This window comes from Cynocephalus volans, chromosome 11 (genome assembly GCF_027409185.1).
Source record: "Cynocephalus volans isolate mCynVol1 chromosome 11, mCynVol1.pri, whole genome shotgun sequence".
In the NCBI taxonomy this organism is placed as follows: domain Eukaryota; kingdom Metazoa; phylum Chordata; class Mammalia; order Dermoptera; family Cynocephalidae; genus Cynocephalus; species Cynocephalus volans.
This window is the reverse complement of record NC_084470.1, coordinates 96,802,102-96,808,261: the sequence shown is the minus strand read 5'-3', so window position 1 is coordinate 96,808,261 and position 6,160 is coordinate 96,802,102. Positions and strand designations below refer to the sequence as shown.

The following is a 6,160-nucleotide window of genomic DNA, read 5'->3' as shown; positions in this document are numbered from 1 at the left end:
GCAAATCATTGTGCCTTTCTGATCCTCATTTTTCTCATCCATGAAATGGGCACAGTACTGTCTGATTTAGAGAGGTCACTTAATAGAGGCTTAAAGATGATTAAGACAGGCCCTGCCCTCACAGACATCGTCCTGGTGACCAAGTAAAACTCATGGAAAAAGCCAGGCTCCTGCGTGCTCATAGTAGGTGAACATTCTGTTTTCCCTGCACCTACAGGGCTTCATTCTCAGACCCAAGAAGTCCCTGGGGAATTCTGATTAGCCTATGAGAGCCCATGGCCTCATTAAAAGAAGTCTAAGGCATGGCAAAGGCTGACTGTCTGTCAGACACTGCCCTGAGTACTTTATACAAATAGCTTCCCCGTGGACAGGGACTGCTGTCCCCCATTGTGGAGGACAGGGCCTACCAGAGCAAACTGTTGTCTCCAGAGAGCACATGGCTGCTGAGTCAGGTGCCCCCCCCCCCCCGCCCCTGCAGTTCTGGAATGCAGGGAAGCCAGATGCCACATTCAGCTGCTGAGCTGGCTCCCCGAGGCTGTCAGCTGTGCCCACAGGACAGTGGGAGGTTGTCCCATGAATCATCCCCCACATGCAGGCCAGTGAGGTCACCTCGGGGTGGAGCTGAGCTGGGACCTCTGGAGGCTGTCACAGCCCTGAGATCTGCCCACGGCGGAGAGGTAGGAAATGCCCTGAGGTGGTTCATCCATCCCTTGTCAGGTACAAACACCACCAGGTGCTGCAGGAGGTGCCGAGAGGGAAACTAAGGCTCAGAGAGGGAAGTACCTTAACCTGGGACTAGGAGTCAAACAGAAGGTAGTGAATAGGTTTTTGGAGCACCTACTATGTGCCAGGCATTTAAACCTTTAAATGGTAGGAAGCACTATCTAGTCCAGTCGTTCTCAAACTTGAGCGGAAATCAGAATCACCCTGTGGGTCAGGGGGTGGGTGTTAATAAAATACAGATTGTGGGTCCCACCTCCACAGTTTTGGTTCAGTAGAACTGAGATGGGGCCCGAGAATTTGCATTTCTAAAGGTTTCCAGGTGGTGCTGAGGCTGCTAATCCAGAGACCACATTTTGGGAAGAACTGATCTAGTTCATCTCCTTTCCCTGCTTAATGGTGGACCTCAAATTTCTTACAACCTACAAGGATGAAGGACTCATATCCTGTTCTATCAATCTGTTTAATTTCTAGGTAGTTTTTACTTCGAAGATAGGAATTTTTGTGTGTGTTTGGGTTAAGCTGAAAACTAACTCTATAGGCTCTCCCCTGTGGCCTCCGACTACGTGGTCTCATCAGAAAGGAGCAATTGGAGGAGAGACGAGACATACAATGAGACCTAGAATCTTCCTCGCCCCCCCCAGTCCATCAACCACCAAACCCTGTCAGCTCTGTGCTCTGAATCAGCGCTGTCCAATGGACGTAGCTTGTGAGCTACATGGGAATTCTGTAGCTACCAAAAATTTAAGATTTTCCTGTACCTACATTAAAAATAGTAAAAAAAAAAAAAGCCAAAACTAATTTTAAAAATTTATTTTATTTAACCCAATATATCCAAAATATTATCATTTTAACAGATAATCAGTATAAAAATTATTTGCGGGCTATTAAATATATATTTTTTCATACCAAATCTTTGTATTGTGCACTCACAGCACATCTCAGCTCTCAGTAGCCACTTTTCAAGCGCTCCATGAGCACATGTGGCTAGTGGTACTGTTTTGGACAGCACAGCTCTAAAGCTTGCGTGACCTACCGCTAGTCCCTGTCTGCTCTGCCATGGCTCGAGCTCGCCGGGTGTCTGCCCCTCACAGCTTCCCCACCAATCCACACTACAGCAGCCAAATTGTCTAAAATGAAGATATGATTGTGTCCCTCTTGGAGACTCCCCTCGCTCTCAGGATAATGTCCAGGTCCTGGTCTGGCATCTCTTGTGTCCCTTGCCCCCGTCTAGCTCCCGAGGCCCCACTCTCTGATTTGCTCGCAGGTCCTCAACACAATCGTGCCCCTTACCTGTGAGTGATGGAATGCTACTGTCAGAGGGGCAAGAGGTGTGGGCAGATCATCAGGGCCTTGGGAGAACTTGGGTTTTACCCTGAGTGAGGTGGGAGCCATGGAAGGGTGCTGCGCCCCCAGGAAGTGCGTGGCTGATTTGGGTTTGAACAGCATCCGTCTGGCTGAGGTGATGAGGACAGCAGCAGCAGGTGAGGGCAGGAGCAGGGAGACCAGGGATGGCACTGACTGGACTAGAGCGGTAGCCTTGGAAGTGGATGGAAGGGGCTGGATTGGAAATATATTTAAGGTGGGGCCAGCAGGATTTTCCAGACGGGTCAGGCACAGAGAGCAAAGAGTCAAGGATGACTCCAAGAGTTTTGGCCTGAGTTTAGGGTCTGAATTATCCTTCTTCCAGGAAGCCCTCTTGGGAGCCCATGGCTCCCTGGGCCTTGCCTGTCTCCCTCGCAGGCTGGGGCTTCTAAGGCAGTGGTGGGACTTGTTTCCTGTCCTGTCACCAGAGTATATAAGTGAGGGCGGGGCAGAGGCAGGCAGAGGCAGGCTGCTCTCAGCTGTGTGAGGTCAGCCTCTCCCTCTGGGGCCCTGCGTGTGCCACCTGAATGAGGCAAGAGGCTGCTCTCCAGGTGCCTCTAGCTTTAGCCCAGTTTCCTCTCTGGGCTAAGGGAAGGAAGTGCTGAGTCCCCTCTTGTAGAAGTCCCCCAGCTTCCCTAGACCCTGGGTCTCCTCTCCTGCTCCCTGCCCAACCTCAGCCTCTAGGGAGCATCATGGTGTCCTCCTTTCCCACTGGGACCCACGGGGCAGGTTGGAACACATGGCTGGGGGCTGAGTCAGCCTCGCCGACGGGGGTGACGGGGGTACCTGGGACATGCCCTACCTCCTCCCTTCCTGGAGCTTGGCTCAGCAGAGGTAGGCACGGCTGCCCCACATCGCACCTCATGGAGTCCCAGGGAGTGGCTGTGGCCCCGGGGGCGGGGCCTGGGGTGTACCTTACCCCACCTGCCCCTCCTGGGGTGTTGTGGGGAACAGTCAAGTCAGACAGGAAGGCCTGGGGCCACAACACCAGCAGAAAGGAATTCCTGCCACCCAGGCGAGCAATGGGGCCCAGGGGCAACGTCACTGTGCCCGCCCTCCTCACTGTCATGGGTGTGGCCTGCGTCTCCTGCCCCTGCTCAGCCCCGCATCGGCACAGTCTGCACACAGCTCACCTTACTGCCCAGACAGGCCGAGGGACCACAGGTAATGGGACATGGCACCGGGTAAGCGGCGGGGTGGGGGGCTAGCTTTTAAGGGAGTCAAGGAGAAACAGAGTCCTCAGCACGCTTGACACTGTGTGGCTCCTCGGTGCACTCGGGTTTGTGCCCCAGCTCTGCATCCTCCTAGCTGGGTGAGAACGTAGTCTCTATCTCAAGAAAAATCAGGGGCGGATGATAGATATTCTCCTCCTGGGTTGTTTTGAGGCATCCACCAGCCTATGCCTGGCCATGATAGGTGACCTGTCATCAACTTGCTTCAGGACCTTCAGAAATTCCCTTAACTGCTCTGAGCCTCAGTTTCCCCATTTGTGAAATGAAGGGTCCTCCCACCCAGCTGTTATGGGACCTAACAGCTTTGGAGGACGAGGGCGTTCCCCAAAGGTCTCAGCCTTGCACCTTGACCAGCAGGTGAAGGCAGCTGCCCTCCTCTTGGAGGAAGCCACCTGGTCCCTGAGCCAAACCTGGGAGACTTGGGAGGTCAGTTGTCTCCTCCTGCCTTGGGCTCAATGGTCCCACTGGGGAGAAAATGCTAAACAGAGAGTGCCGGGCCCTAGTGGAGGGAGCTGCTGCCTTCTGATTCAAGTAGGCATAGGCGGTGTGGCCTGGGGGAGCAGGCAGCCTGCAGGCCCCTTAGAGCGCCACGCAACCCTCCCCCGGGCCACCCTCCCCCAGGGCTGTCATCCTCGCCTTGATCAGCCTTGCTCAGAGCATCCTGGCTTTCAAGCCTCAAGCCAAACTATTTTCCTTTTAAGGGGGAAGAGAAAGGTCTTGTGCTTATTATTTTCTTCCGTTTTGGTTAGAAACTGCCCAGAAAAGCTCAGAGCCCTCAGAGGGAAGCAGGCGCGTGTGCTGGGAGTGTGGTGGGTGAGCCCAGGCTGGTGTGGCCTGTGGACACGGGTGCCCACACCCTGCCTGTCAGCCACCTTATTTCACCATCGCAGCGACCCCGTGTGTCTCTGCCTTTTTTTTTTTTTTTTGAGTAACAGCTTTATTGAGATATAGTTCACATACTATAAAAGTCACCCTTTAAAAGTGTACAAGTTAGTGGTTTTTAGTATACGAGGGTACTTCAAAATATTCATGGAAAAATAGAACTAAAAGACAATACGAGCATTTTCATGAACTATTTGAAGACCCTCCTGCTGATGCAGAGCACTGTCACCATCCCCAAGACATACGCCATGCCTTTCAGTCATCCTTATCCCTTCCCACGGCAACGCTGATCTACTTTCCGTTTCTATGAATTTGGCTGCTCTGGACGTTTCATGTAGACGGAATCATGCAGTGTGTGGTCCTTTTCCTTCGATTTCTCTCACTTAGCACAGTGCTGTCAAGGTTTGTTCATGCTGCAGCATGTGTCAGCGTTTCCTCCCATATGGCTGACACTGTGGCAGGGTATGCTTGTACCACATTTTCTTCAGGCACTCACCAGGTGATGGACATCTGGGCTCTTTCCCTTTTGGGGCTATTATGGATAATGCTGCTCTCCACATTCACGTGCACGTTTTTGTGTGGACATAGGTTTTCAATTCTCTTGGGTAAATATCTGGGAGTGAAATTGCTGGGTCATGTGGTAACTCTATGTTTAACACATCAAGGGACCACCGAACTGTATTCCAAAGTGACTGCACCATTTTACAATCCCACCAGCAGTGTACGGGGGCTCCAGTTTCTCCACATCCTCACCAGCACTTGTTGTCTGTGTGCCTCAGTTTACCATCCCAGTGGGTGTGGGTGGTATCTTGCTGTGGTTTTGATTTGCGTTTCCCTGATGGCTAACAGTGTGGAACATCTTTCCGTGTGCCTTTGACCATTTGTATGTCTTCTTTAGAGAAATGTCTATTCAAATCCGTTCACTATATTTACACTGGGTTGCCATTGTATCGCTGATTTGTAGCCATGACCATTTTCCAAGTGAGACTCCTGAGGCTGAGAACTGGTCACACTTGTCTGAGGCCTTTGCAGTCAGTGAGAGGTGGAGGTGAGGACTGAATCTAGGTCTGTGGGACAAGCTCTTTCTCTTACACTGGACACCCCTTTTCTGGTATTTGTTGTTGTCAATTTGTGTGTGTGTGTGTGTGTGTGTGTGTGTGTGTGTGTGTGTGTGTGTGTGTGTGTGTGTGTGTGTGTGAAAGAGAGAGATGGAGAATAGAGAGAGAGGAGACAGAGACTGAGATTCCAGACTTGGAGTCCAGTCCCGGAGACTGGACTGGCTTTGTTTAACGAGGCTCCTATCTTGGTGCCCTGGTGCTTAACTAGGAACTCTACCAACCTGGGAGAATCAGGGCCAGGGCAAGTCTTTGAAGATTGTTTTGCTTCTTCCTATCAATCTTCAAACTTATCTTTAGGGCCTCAAAAAGGTTTTGTTGGGGGCACACTCCCCCCTAGTTTTCTTTCTTTCTTTTTGAGTTTAGTGACTGGCCAGTAAGGGGATCTGAACCCTTGACCTTGGTGTTGTCAGCACCACCCTGTAACCAAGTGAGTCAACTGACTAGCACTTCACCCCTACTTTTCTTTGCCTTTAAATATGAAACAAATTCTGATTAGACCCAACAACCGAAAACAGTGTCCCCGAGGGTCTACATAGGTCTAAGGACCTACAGCAAAGGTCGTCCAACTTTTTGACTGCCCAATCTTCCCTAGAAAAAAGCCTTGGGCACCCCCAACATAGACATATGTATAGATTTGTAAATTATATGCAGGTACGATGGCCATTAGCTAATGTCTTGAAGTCTGATAAGCACTCAGAGCGAATTTCGTCACCAGTGATGGTGGATTGAGATCCACCTTTCAAGTAGTTTTTTCCTTATTATTTTCATAAGCAATTGTTTGTGTGCGAGATCCCACCCGATTGTTATTTTCGACGTGGTAAGTAGCCACTTGACCTAGGAGCA

At 51.0% G+C, this 6,160-nt stretch overlaps 1 protein-coding gene across 5 annotated transcripts in view; it reads left to right on the top strand.

The window, feature by feature from the left end:
• Positions 1–590: 590 nt before the first annotated feature.
• TMEM40 (transmembrane protein 40) overlaps positions 591–6,160 on the top strand; it is a 31,798-nt gene continuing 26,228 nt past the window's right edge. For 3 of the 5 annotated variants that reach the window (XM_063114818.1, XM_063114817.1, XM_063114814.1), the window contains exon 1: positions 680–717. The gene's annotated coding sequence lies outside the window, so the exon portion shown is untranslated. The other 2 variants (XM_063114816.1, XM_063114815.1) reach the window with 2 other exon arrangements.